Source organism: Mobula hypostoma, chromosome 3 (assembly GCF_963921235.1).
Source record: "Mobula hypostoma chromosome 3, sMobHyp1.1, whole genome shotgun sequence".
In the NCBI taxonomy this organism is placed as follows: Eukaryota; Metazoa; Chordata; class Chondrichthyes; order Myliobatiformes; family Myliobatidae; genus Mobula; species Mobula hypostoma.
Genome location: NC_086099.1, coordinates 175,029,631 through 175,042,264, shown reverse-complemented (window position 1 = coordinate 175,042,264; position 12,634 = coordinate 175,029,631). Strand labels below are relative to the sequence as shown.

General features: G+C 41.3%; 1 protein-coding gene across 4 annotated transcripts in view; it reads right to left on the bottom strand.

Annotated features, from left to right (window-relative positions):
- The window catches only part of LOC134343612 (G patch domain-containing protein 8), an 893,392-nt gene that overhangs the window by 375,704 nt on the left and 505,054 nt on the right, over positions 1-12,634 (bottom strand). The window lies entirely within an intron of this gene.

Below are 12,634 nucleotides of genomic sequence, written 5' to 3'. Positions count from 1 at the left end.
GAAGAAATTCAGCTGTGCAATGTGCTACTGAAAACTATATGGTAAATCTTCTTGAGTCCAGAATGTTCAGGAATTGGACTGTGTGAGCTTATTTTGTTTCTGTTGCTTTTTTGTTACATACCAGAATAAGCTAATTATTGACAAATTTCACTGTAAAGTCTGAGTAAATCAAGGCAACATTTTAAAAGGAATTTGAAATAGTTTCATAAAGATGTTCAGAGCCAATGTGAAACCATAGAAACCATAGAAACTACAGCACAGAAACAGACCTTTTGGCCCTTCTTGGCTGTACCGAACCATTTTCTGCCTAGTCCCACTGACCTGCACACGGACCATATCCCTCCAAACACCTCCCATCCATGTATCTGTCCAATTTATTCTTAAATGTTAAAAAAGAACCCACATTTACCACCTCGTCTGGCAGCTCATTCCATACTCCCACCACTCTCTGTGTAAAGAAGCCCCTGATGTTCCCTTTAAACTTTTCCCTCCTCACCCTTAACCCACGTTCTCTGATTTTTTTCTCCCCTTGCCTCAGTGGAAAAAGCCTGCTTGCATTCACTCTATCAATACCCATCATAATTTTATATACCTCTATCAAATCTCCCCTCATTCTTCTACCCTCCAGGGAATAAAGTCCTAACCTATTCAACCTTTCTCTGTAACTGAGTTTCTCAAGTCCCGGCAACATCCTTGTAAACCTTCTCTGCACTCTTTCAACCTTATTTATATCCTTCCTGTAATTTGGTGACCAAAACCGAACACAATACTCCAGATTCGGCCTCACCAATGCCTTATACAACCTCATCATAACATTCCAGCTCTTATACTCAATACTTTGATTAATAAAGGCCAATGTACCAAAAGCTCTCTTTACGACCCTATCTACCTGTGACACCACTTTTAGGGAATTTTGTATCTGTATTCCCAGATCCCTCTGTTCCACTGCACTCCTCAGTGCCTTACCATTAACCCGGTATGTTCTACCTTGTGATAAGATATTCACTCCTCATTTTTGTGCTAACCTTGCTTTCAAACCAGCTGCCACTTGCAAGATCAAAAACACATGTAAGTAAACCTCTAACTAGCAGTTTGTTTAACTTCTGATTGTAAAAGGAAGTCAGCCTTCAGTTCTTAAAGTGGAAATGGAAAATGGTAATCGGCTTGAAGTTAAATTGCAGCTTTGCAAATAAGTTCTGCATTTTGGAGACGCTCTGTGTAGAAGCAGATGCTATTGCTACATCTGCTTTCGTACTAGTCAAGTTGTAGTAGAAGACAACAGGTTGTTTAATTTGAGATGCTCAAAACAGACAAGCTCTTGAGCTGTTTACTTCAAGGAAGCTTTCAGAACTAGATTAAAAATAACTTTTAGAATATCAATAACTAAGGTGTTTATAGTAGAAGATTTATGTACAGTACTCGAAGAAGTTAGCTTTACAGCATGAGTCCTGAAGGAGGCCTTAGCCTGAAACGTCAACTATTTATTCATTTCCATAGATGCTGCCTGACCTGCTGAGTTTCTCTGTGTGTTGTTTTGGATTTCCAGCATCTGCTGTTATGTTAATTCTTATGTTAATGGCAGATAGCTAAGATCTATGCCTCGAAAAGAGCTTTTAGACTGTTAGTGTTAAAGGATATTTGAAGAAATATCACATGGTTGTGGAGTCACCCAAGTGGGAGAAAAAGGGTGTAAATGTAGAGAGAAGTTCAGGATTATTCGGGATAGAGTAAAGAACGTCAAGAAGCCATGACAGAAACAAGGGGTGAATGAGAATCCGTTCCTCCAGCAACACACAATTTGCTTGTCTGCATGTTGGTATGTCTTTTTAGTTTATAGAAATTGTACCTGTATTGTGAAAATCCTCTATGTTTGACAAATCCTTTGGATTTTAGAAATGCTTCGACTTTAAGGAATCCTTAGCATTAATGCTCTGTGCTTTGTGATTTATGTTTTGTGTTTTAGAAATGCTTTGTAATTTGGAAATGTTTCATAATTAAATATAAAGATTCGATGATTCAAGACAAGATAGAAATCCACTGTAAGAATTGGGAAATGCTTAAGATGGAAATCCTTTGTGAGTTACAAATGTGTTTCAAGAGTGTTGTTTGGATTTAAATAAAAACACTGTGTTATAAGTTACATTGTTAGCTGAAAATATCTTCTCCTTGTTAGGGAGAGGGGATCCACCACTTGAAAAGGGGGTACTGGCAGCTAAACTTGCTGTGGAGAATAAACAGCAAGTAAACTAGTCTTAGAAGATAGATAGATAGATAGATAGATATACTTTATTAATCCCAAGGGAAATTTAGTTTCGTTACAGCCGCACCAACCAAGAATAGAGAGTAAATATAGCAATACAAAACCCCCCAACAATCAAACAACAAAATGCAAACTATGCCAGATGGAAAATAAGTCCAGGACCAGTCTATTGGCTCAGGGTGTCTGACCCTCCACAGGAGGAGCTGCACATTTGATGGCCACAGGCAGGAACGACCTCCCGTGCCGCCAAGTGTTGTATCACGGTGGAATGTAGCCAAAGTCCAACAGTAAAAAGTTCAATATCCAGTCTGCAAACACGTTCCTCGATCGTAATATGTCCCGGATTGCACCATCTGTTGTTAACCAGATCAGTAAGCACCCAATTCCTTTACGCTTACCGCTCTCAGTGCACTTCCGGTCAGCCGGAATGGTATTATCCACCGAACTCCTCTTCTCCAAAAGTCTCTGTTGTCTCGACCCGGTCCTCTTTCCTCGGCTTTGTGATCCCCTTCTGCATCCTCTGTGTGTTTTCCTTCGGATTTCAGCAGGGGTGTCCGCCGCTCTGCTTGCTAAACCGGCTGGTATTTGCTGGTCCGTGGAATACATAATGCGACCTTGCTTCTGTCCTGTGTGTCGGAATGTAACCATTTCCAGCGCTAAAGAAAACCCAAATAAAACTCTCTCTACCAGCATGTTAGAGAGGGTGCAGCTTCGACGTGTTACCGTGAGAGAAAAAAAAATACAAAAAATAACGTAAATTAAAAAGTAAGAAGAAGAAGGTAAGAATAGATCGGAATGGCTGTACCAGCCTGCATGCACGACCAGCGCATGTACACTAAGATTGGGTAGTTAACGGTATAATCTCCCTTTAGTGAGAGTACTGGTGGTGATATCCAACAGAGTTTCAAGTCTTTGCTTCAGTACCATCACACTAAAAGTTGACATGTACAGTTTTTGCTTAGTTAATGATTTTGTAAAAACATTGGATTAACTAAGTTAACATATTTTGAATATAATCAAAGATCTTCTAAGTCAGACTGAAAGAACTTAATATATAACAGAAAATATCAGCAGGTTAGGCAAAACCTGAAGAGAGAGGAATAGATTTGATGGAAGTTTGCCAACATTAATCATTGTGTGCATTTCGACATATGCCAGTTTTATAGCATCATCAGTTTGACTATTTTGATAAAAGAACATGACAAAGAAGAATAATACCTTCCGTCACTATCATGTCTCTAATTATTATCTGCATTACATTACTTACTGGTTGGTGCTGTTATGGATAGTGTAGAAGGTTGCCGTAAGTTACAATGGGACTTTGATATTGAAGTTCAAAGTTCATTATCAAAGTATATAAATGTTTTACAACCTTGAGATTTCTCTCCTTACAGGCAGCCACAAATCAAAGAAAGTCAAAACAGCCATAAAAAAGACCATCAAACACACACCATGCAGAAAAGAAAAGAAGCAAATCATGCAAACAATAAAAACAAGTAAATAGTGTTCTGAACTGAAGTCCACAAAGACAGTACATCCACAGACCCTCAGCTTAGTGCAGAGCTGAATAAATGCTGCAGAGCAGCGAGCTGAACTAGCCCGTCCCTCACATCGGGCCCCGACACTCTGACCTTTTCAATCTGGCCTCACACTTAAATCATCATCAAAGCACAGGGTTCACACACACTGATATGCTCCGGGGCCTGGACCTCACTGCCACAATTTGACCTGGAGCCGACTTTTCCAATTCAGCCCGGCACTTAAATATGATGCAGAGCTAGGCTGAGAAGCGGCATATGGCGATCAATCTGGAAAAATGTGAAGTGATTCCCTTTAGAAGGTTGAACTTGAAGGCAGAATACAGGGTTAATGGCAGGATTCTTAATAGCGTGGAGGAACAAAGGTATCTAGGGGTCCATCTTTAAAAATCCCTCAAAGTTGCAATGGGTGATTAAGTAGGCACATGGTGTGCTGGTCTTTATTAATTGGGGGATTAAGCTCAAGACCTAGAAGGTAATGTTGCACCTGTATAAAACTGGTTTGGAGTATTGTGCTCAGTTCTGGTCGCCTCTGTGGAGGAACAATACAGAAGCTTTAGAGAGGGTGCAGAGGAGGTTTACCAGGATGCTGCCTGGATTAGAGAGCACGTCTAATGAGCAGAGGCTGAGCAAGCTAGGTCTTTTCTCTTTGGAGCAAGGAAGGTTGAGAGATGATTTGATATTAGTCTACAAGATAATAAGAGGCATGGATAGAGTAGACAGCATGAGACTTTTGCTGAGGGCAGAAATGGCTAATATGAGGGAGCATAACTTTAAGGTGTTTGGAGAAAAGTATAGGGAGGATGTCAGTAGTATGTTTTTTAACACAGAGAGCAGTAGCTGCATGTAATGTAGTGCCAGGGATGATGATAGGGGCAGATACATCAGGGACATTTAATAGATTCTTAAATAGCGACATGGACGAAAGAAAAATGGATGGGAATTTGGGAAGGAGGAGTCAGACTGAGTACGTTAAATGTTTGGCACAACATGGTGGGCTGAAGGGCCTGTACTATTCTATATTCTGTATTCTATTCCTCATGCAGTTGAATTTGTGAGCTAAATTAAGACAGCCATGGGTGATTTGACAAACAGTTTCTTAATTAACAGCAAAATTAAATTAAATTTTCGGGAGAGCAATTGAATTATATGGAGTTCAGTGCACACCAGTACATGGAAATATGCCAGTTAGGAGCAGTAGGTTTCTAACCTCATCTCTACATTCTTACCTACCTCCTTGCTTATTCAGAATCTGTATCACTTTGCCATAAAATTATTCAAACACCGCTTCTCTGGTCTTCAAGGAAATGAGTTCCAAAGACCAAAATTCCAAAGATTTCCAAAGCTCTCTGAGAGAAAGAAAAAATTACATCTCACATTGGTTTTAAATATCTTTAAGTAGTGGCCCCTAGTTCCAGCTTCCCTGACAAAAAAAGCACAAAATCAGACTTACCACCTGCATCAGATCAAGACCTCTTCAGAGTCTTAGTGGGATCAATCAAGAACCCTCTCATTGTTTAAACCTCCACTGGAGTTTAAAGGTCACAGGTCTAAATTTCATGAGTCTAACCGGTTCAAACATTCCTGATGAGACAGTCCATTCTTTCCAATAATTACTTTAGTAAACTACACCAGTGCAATGGTGAGAAACTGGGAAGAACTGATGTTCAAAAGGACCTCGATGTACTTGAACACAAGGTGTTAAAGGACAACATGTAATTTAAAGGGTAACTTGTCTGACAGCATTTATTGCAAAAGGATTTGCATACAGGAGTAAATAAGTCTTGTTGTAATTATTTGGGGTCTTGGTGAGACTACAGTTGAAGTATTCATGCAGTTTTAGTCTTCCTACCTTAGCAAACATTATACTTGCAATAGAGAGGATACAGTGAAGCTTCACTAGACTGATGCCAGAGGTAGTTGATTAGTTATATGTGGAGACTGAGGCTGGATTCTCCAGAATTTAGAAATGCAAGATCACATAGAAACAAACAACGTTTTAAAATAGCTTAACCAGGTAAATGAGATCTTTTTTCCACATTTCAGCAGTCTAGGATCGAAGGCACAGTGTCATTAAAAGGGGTATGCCATTTAGGACCAAGTTTTCACCTAGACCGTGATGAATCTGTGGAATTCTCCACCCTGAATGATACTGTGGGCCCAGTCGTTGTGTTCTTTCAAAGTCAAAATCAATCAATTTCTAAACATAACGTATAATTAGAATTATGGAATTATTGTTGAAAAATGGCACTGAGGTAGAAGATGAGGTCACTCAAAGCAAAGGTTGGTGAACTGTGCTGCTGCCAGGAAGGTACAGTAAACATTCTTTTTATCAAGTGAAGTTGTATTAGCTTGAATAATCTTTGACCTTCAATGAGATTCACTTTAACAACACTAACCAAGTTAGTTGTTAATAAAAACAAAACAAGAGCAACTTGTTACTAGCAGGTATAAAAATTAGTGAAATATAAAGCATTTTAAATGATAGAATAATAAAATGCATCTTCATAGCATTAGACCTTCCAACATGGACCGAACTCCTGTATTATGGTCATCAATGCATACACACCAACCTTGGGAGACCAGGGTTTCCCAACTACATGAGACCAAGGAGGACTTTTACTCTGCACCTGAAACAATCATGGTCTGCATACTAAAGTGAGGCAAACTGATTCTCCTGGAGTTAAGTTAATATCAGGTGGGAATTGACAAGACCCAGCAAAATGTGGTGGGGAAGGAATGTGTTGGGAATGTGAACTCCAATGGGTTCTTCCTTTCGAAAAACTGTTTGGGGTTTGACCTCAACCGCAACACATAATACATTAATGACTACAGGACTGACCACTGCCTCCATCAACACAGGTTCAAAACAACAGCATCAACATAAGTGTTATCACATGGAAGATCCCCACCAAAGCAGTTCTTTTCAGACTATGAGTCACTGACAACCTGTCGACTGCCAGCCTACAAAGACATAGAGCCTCCACAGCATATGATCTTCCCTAAATCTTCCATACTGGCGGCTATGAAAAGGCTCCTTGTTCCTCCACCAGGGATTGTTTGTTATGACAATCACCAGAATATTGAGGAGCTAATAAATCGCAAATGTACTTGGAAGCAAGGGAAGAGAAGCAACTCCATAAGCAAGTAAAGGCAGAGCCCAGCACAGACACTGTGACCTTAAGATAGGATGATAGATGGAGAGAGTGCAGGAAGTCAGCAACTAAATGCCACTTCATCATGGCGGATGTATGTGCCATTAGATGACAGTCATTGATTCAGGTTGCCATGTTCCTCTCCATCCCCAGTACAACCAAAGCCTGCTTGAAGCAGGTGGGTTCCTCAGACTATCAAAGAAAGAGGTTAATGATTTTGGTGAACATTGCAGCCAGTTGACCAGCACAAGTATTTAGTTCCCATCTGGGTGGGATACTTTCCGTGGGTTCATATTCCTGAACGATGCTCTCACATAAGCCTCAGAGACTGAAATCACGGGTTAGACCATAAGACCATAGGATTGCATTGAACTGCTGCTGCTAAGCTAACAAATTCCACGATACATGCCAGTGATAATAAACCTGATTCTGATTCTGATATAGGAGCAGAATTAGGCCATTCAGCCCATCAAGTCTGCTCCTCCATACCAACATGGCTGATCCTAGATCCCAGTCAATCCCATACACCTGCCTTCTCACCATATCTGCATGGACTAGAAGGGCCGAGATGGCCTGTTTCTGTGCTGTAATTGTTATATGGTTATATCTTTTGACGCCCTGACCAATCAGGAAACTGTCAGGTTCCACTTTAAATATACCCATGGACTTGACCTCCACTGCAGTAGGTTTCAGAACATTCCACAGATTCACTACTCTCAAAAAAATTCCTCCTTACCTCTGTTCTAGAAAGTTACCCCTCAATTTTGAGGCTGTGCTCTCTAGCTCTGGACACCCCCACCACAGGAAACATCCTCTCCACATTTAACTTATCTAGTCCTTTCAATATTCAGTAGGTTTCAATGAGTCCCCCCATATTCTTCTAAATTCCAGTGAGTACAGGCCTAAAGCTACCAAGTTCCTCTCACATGTTAATCCCTTCATTCCAGAATCATCCTTGTGAACCTGCACTGGACCCTCTCCAATGTTAACACATCCTTTCTGAGATATGGGGCCCAAAACTGTTGACAATACTCCAAGTGCGGCCTGACTAGTGCCTTATAAAGACTCAGCATTATCTCCTTGCTTTTATATTCTGTTCCCCTTGAAATAAATGCTAACGTTACATTTGCCTTCTTTACTACAGACTCAACCTGTAAATTAACTTTCTGGGAGTCTTGCACGAGGACCCCCAAGTCCCTCTGCACCTCTGATGTTTGAACCTTCTCCCCATTTAAATAATATTCTGCACTTTTCTTCATTTTACTCAGATGCATTATCATGCATTTCCCAACACTGTGTTCAATCTGTCACTTTTTTGCCCAATCTTCCAATTTGTTTAAGTCTTGCTGCAATTGCATTGGTTCGTCTGCACTACCTACACCTCCACTTATCTTCGTATCATCCACAAAGCCATCACTTCCATTATCTAAATCACTGACAAACAATGTGAAAAGTAACTGTCCAAATACTGACCCCTGAGGAACACCACTAGTCACCAGCAGCCAACCATTTATTCTCATGAGTTGCCTCTTTCCTGTCAGCCATTCTGCTATCCATGCCAGTATCTTTCCTGTAACACCATAGGGTTTTATCATGTTAAGCAGCCTCATGTGTGGCACCTTATCCAATGTCTTCTGAAAATCCAAGTAAATGACATCCACTACCACTCCTTTGTCCACCCTGCTTGTTATTTCCTCAAAGGACTCTAACTGATTTGTCAGACAAGATTTCCCTTTACAGAAACCATGCTGACTTTGACTTACTTTATCATTAGTCTCTAAGTACCCCGAAACCTCATCCTTAATAATAGACTCCAACACTTTCCCAACCACTGAGGTTGGGCTAAACTGGCCTATAATTTTCTAGTCCTCTAGCATCATGCCAGAATCAATTGATTCTTGAAAGATCATGGCCAATGTATCCGTTATCTCTTCAGCAACCTCTCTCAGGACTCTGGGCTGTAGTTCATCTGGTCCAGGTGACTTATTCACCCTAAGACCTCTGAGTTTGCCTAGGACATTTGCCTCTGTATTAGCAATGACAGTCGCTCCTGCTCCCACACACTTACAGGCTCTGGTACACTCCCAGTGTCTTCCACAGTGAAGACTGATGCAAAGTACTCATTAAGCTCATCTGCTATTTCTTTGTCCCTCATTACTACCTCACCAGCGTCATTTTCCAGTGGTCCAATATCTGCCCTCACCTCCCTTTACTCTTTTTAGATAACTGAAAAAAAAATTAGTATCCTGGTTTATATTACTGGCAAGTCTGCCTTCATATTTCATCTTTTCCCTTCTTATCACTTTTTAGTTGCCTTTTGTTGGATTTTAAAAGCTTCCTAATCATCCCACTTCCCACTCACTTTTGCTACCTTATATGCCCTTTCCCTAGCTTTTATGCAGTTCTTATCTTCCCTTGTTGCCTACCCCTGTGATTTGAGAACTATTTCTTCTGAGAGACATATCCATCCTGTGCCTTGTGAACTATTCCCAGAAAGTTCAGCCACCTCTGCTCTGCTCTCATCCCCGCCTGTATCCTCCTCCAATCCACCTAGGTAAGCTCCTCTCTCATGCCTCTGTAATTCCCTTTATTCCATTGCGGCACTGATACATGTGACTTATGCTTCTCCCTCTCAATTCAATCATATTATGATCACTGCCTCCTAAGGGTTTCTTTATGTTAAACTCCCTAATAAGATCTGGGTAATTATACAACACCCAAACTAAGATAGCCTTTCCCCGAGTAGACTCAAGCGCAAGCTGCTCTAAAAAGCCATCTTGTAGGCATTCAACAAATTCACTCTCTTGCGATCCGATACAAACCTGATTTTCCCAATCTTCTTGCATTTTGATGTCCCCTATTATAATAGTGTCATCACCTTTATTACATGCCCTTTCCAGCTCCCTTTGCAATTTCAAGCCCACATCTTGGCTACTATTTGGAACCCTATATACGATTCCCATGATGAGTTTTTTTATATTTGCAGTTTCTTAACTGCAGTCACAAAGATTCAAAATTCTCTGGCCCTACGTCACCTCTTTCTAAAGATGTAATTCCATCCCTTACCAACAGAGCCACACCACCACCTATGCCTTCCTGCCTGTCCTTTTGATGCAAAGTATATCATTTGATGTTCAGCTCCCAACTATGGCCTTCTTTCAGCCACGACTCAGTGATGCCCACAATGTCATACCGACCAATCTGTAATTATGGCACGAGTTTGTCCACTTTATTCCAAATACTACATGTATTTAAATATAGCACCTTCAGTTCTGTATTCTTTGCCCTTTTGAATTTTGCCTTTGTGGTACAATTTAACTCTTTGCTCTGTCTGCATTCGTTCCCAGTCATTGACTTGCCCTTCCTTACATTCATGCCACACCCACCATCTACTTGTAAATCTGCTGGCTCACCCTCAGCTCTATCATAATGGTTCCCATCTCCCTGTCATATTAGTTAAAACCACTCCCAACAGCTCTAGTAAACCTGCCCGCAAGAATACTGGTCCCCCTCAGATTCAAGTGTAACCCGTCCTTATTGTGCAGGTCACACTTGTCCCAGAAGAGCTCTCAATTATCCAGAAATCTGAATCATTGCCTCCCGCTTCAATTCTTCAGCCACAGATCTATCTGCCACCTTATTCTATTCCTATCCTCACCATCACATAGCACAGGCAGCAGTCCCGAGGCTACTACCCCTTGAGGTCTTGCTTGTCAGCTTCCTTCCTAACTTCCTGCATTCTTTTTTCAGGAACTCATCCCTTTTTCTACCTACATTGTGGGTACCAATATGTACTACAACTTCAGGCTGCTCACGCTCCCTTTCAGGATATTGTGGACACGTTCCGAAACATTGTGGACATTGGCACTTGGGAGGCAAACCACCATTTTTGTTTCCTTTTTGCATTCACAGAATCACCTACCTGTCCCCCGGACTATAGAGTCCCCTATTGCTGCTGCCATCCTTTTCAGTTCCCTACCCTTCTGAGCCACAGAACCAGACTCAATGCCAGAGATCACAGCTGCTGTTCCTTCTCCCAGGAGATCATCCCTCCCAACAGTACTCAAAATGGAATACTTATTGCTGAGGGGGATGGCCACAGGTGTGCTCTCCACTATCTGATGTTCTCCCTTCTCTCTGACAGTCACCGAATAATCTGTCTCCTGTAGCCTTGGGGTGGCTACCTCCCTGTCTATCACCGCTTCACTTTACCTGACACGCCGAAGATCATTGAGCTGCAGCTCCAGTTCCCTAACGTGGTCCCTAAGGAGCTTGATGTTCTCCCTTCCCCCTCCTGACAGGGTTGTCAGTGGCTGTGGGAATTCGTGAAGGTCCCTTCATGTTTTGGCAGTCAAAGTGAGCTAGAAAGGCATTGAGCTCAACTAGGAGCACAACCTTGTTTTTGTCACTTGGCTCTACTTTGTAGGAGGTGAGTGAAATTGATTTTTAATGCATAATTTATTTGTAACCATCTTTCATTCATTGCACTGTCCTGGAGGGATTGCCCTATCTCAACTAGGAGATGCTGTTGCAGTCTCTTTTGCTCTTCAAATAGACTTCGCTCTCTCAGTAAATTGACTTTGCTTGATGTGCAATAAACAGCTTTCTTCAAGTCATATACCCTGATCATCTGACTCCAATTCACTGGCTGCTACAGTGTTGTTTATCAAGTCTATAACTTGAGAAAAAGTAAAAGCTTTTGACATTTTTCATGGTTTTATGTGTTTGTAATTTTCATTCTTAGATATAACTTGACCTGACTGGAGATGCCTCATCAACATTCTAGAGTGAACCCACGGAAAGCATCTCGCCCAGACGGGGTAGCTGGCTGAGTCCTAAAGACCAGATCAACTCCAGTTATCAATTAGCTGGAGTGCTAACCTGTATCTTTAACCTCCCAACTTCACTTGCCCATTCACAGTACATACAAGAAACACAATAGAATCAATGGAAGACCACACCTAACAGAACATACAATGCAAATACAAAAAGAACATAGAAATGATAATAATAAATAAATAAGCAATAAATATCAATAACATGGGATGAAGTATCCTTATAAGGGAGTCCATAGGTTGAGGGCACAGATCGGTGATTGGGCGAGTGAAGTTATTCTCTCTGGTACAAGAGCCTGAAAGTTAATCGGTAGTAACTATTCTTGAGGCTCCTGCACCTTCTTTCTGATGGCAGCAATGAGAAGAGAGCATGGCCTGTGCATCAGAAATCAAAATTCTTATGTAATCATCATAAAAGTAGGACAAGGGGTGTTAGGGATATAGCGACATAAGGATACTCAGTGGATTGGGCAACATCTATGGGGGAGAAAGGATCTGCCGATGTTTCAAGTGAAGCTCTGCATCCGAACCAAGGATGGACATAGAATATAACTAGTATAAAGACAAGATGACGAGTGGTGAGGCAGAGGCCAGTAGGTCATTAGTGGACTGAGGAGGGGTAGAGAATCAGTCCAATTCTTCTCCCGCAACAGATGCTGCTTGACCTGCTGAATTCTTCCAGCAAACTGATTGCTGACCCAGCACCTGCAATGTCCTTATGTCTCCAACACAGTACATCTACTTTTTCCTTTAGTCTTTGGGAAGGGAAAAACACTCGTGTATTTAATTGTATGAAATGGCCAAGTACATATGTCATGTGATACTCAAAGTGAAAATAATAAAAAC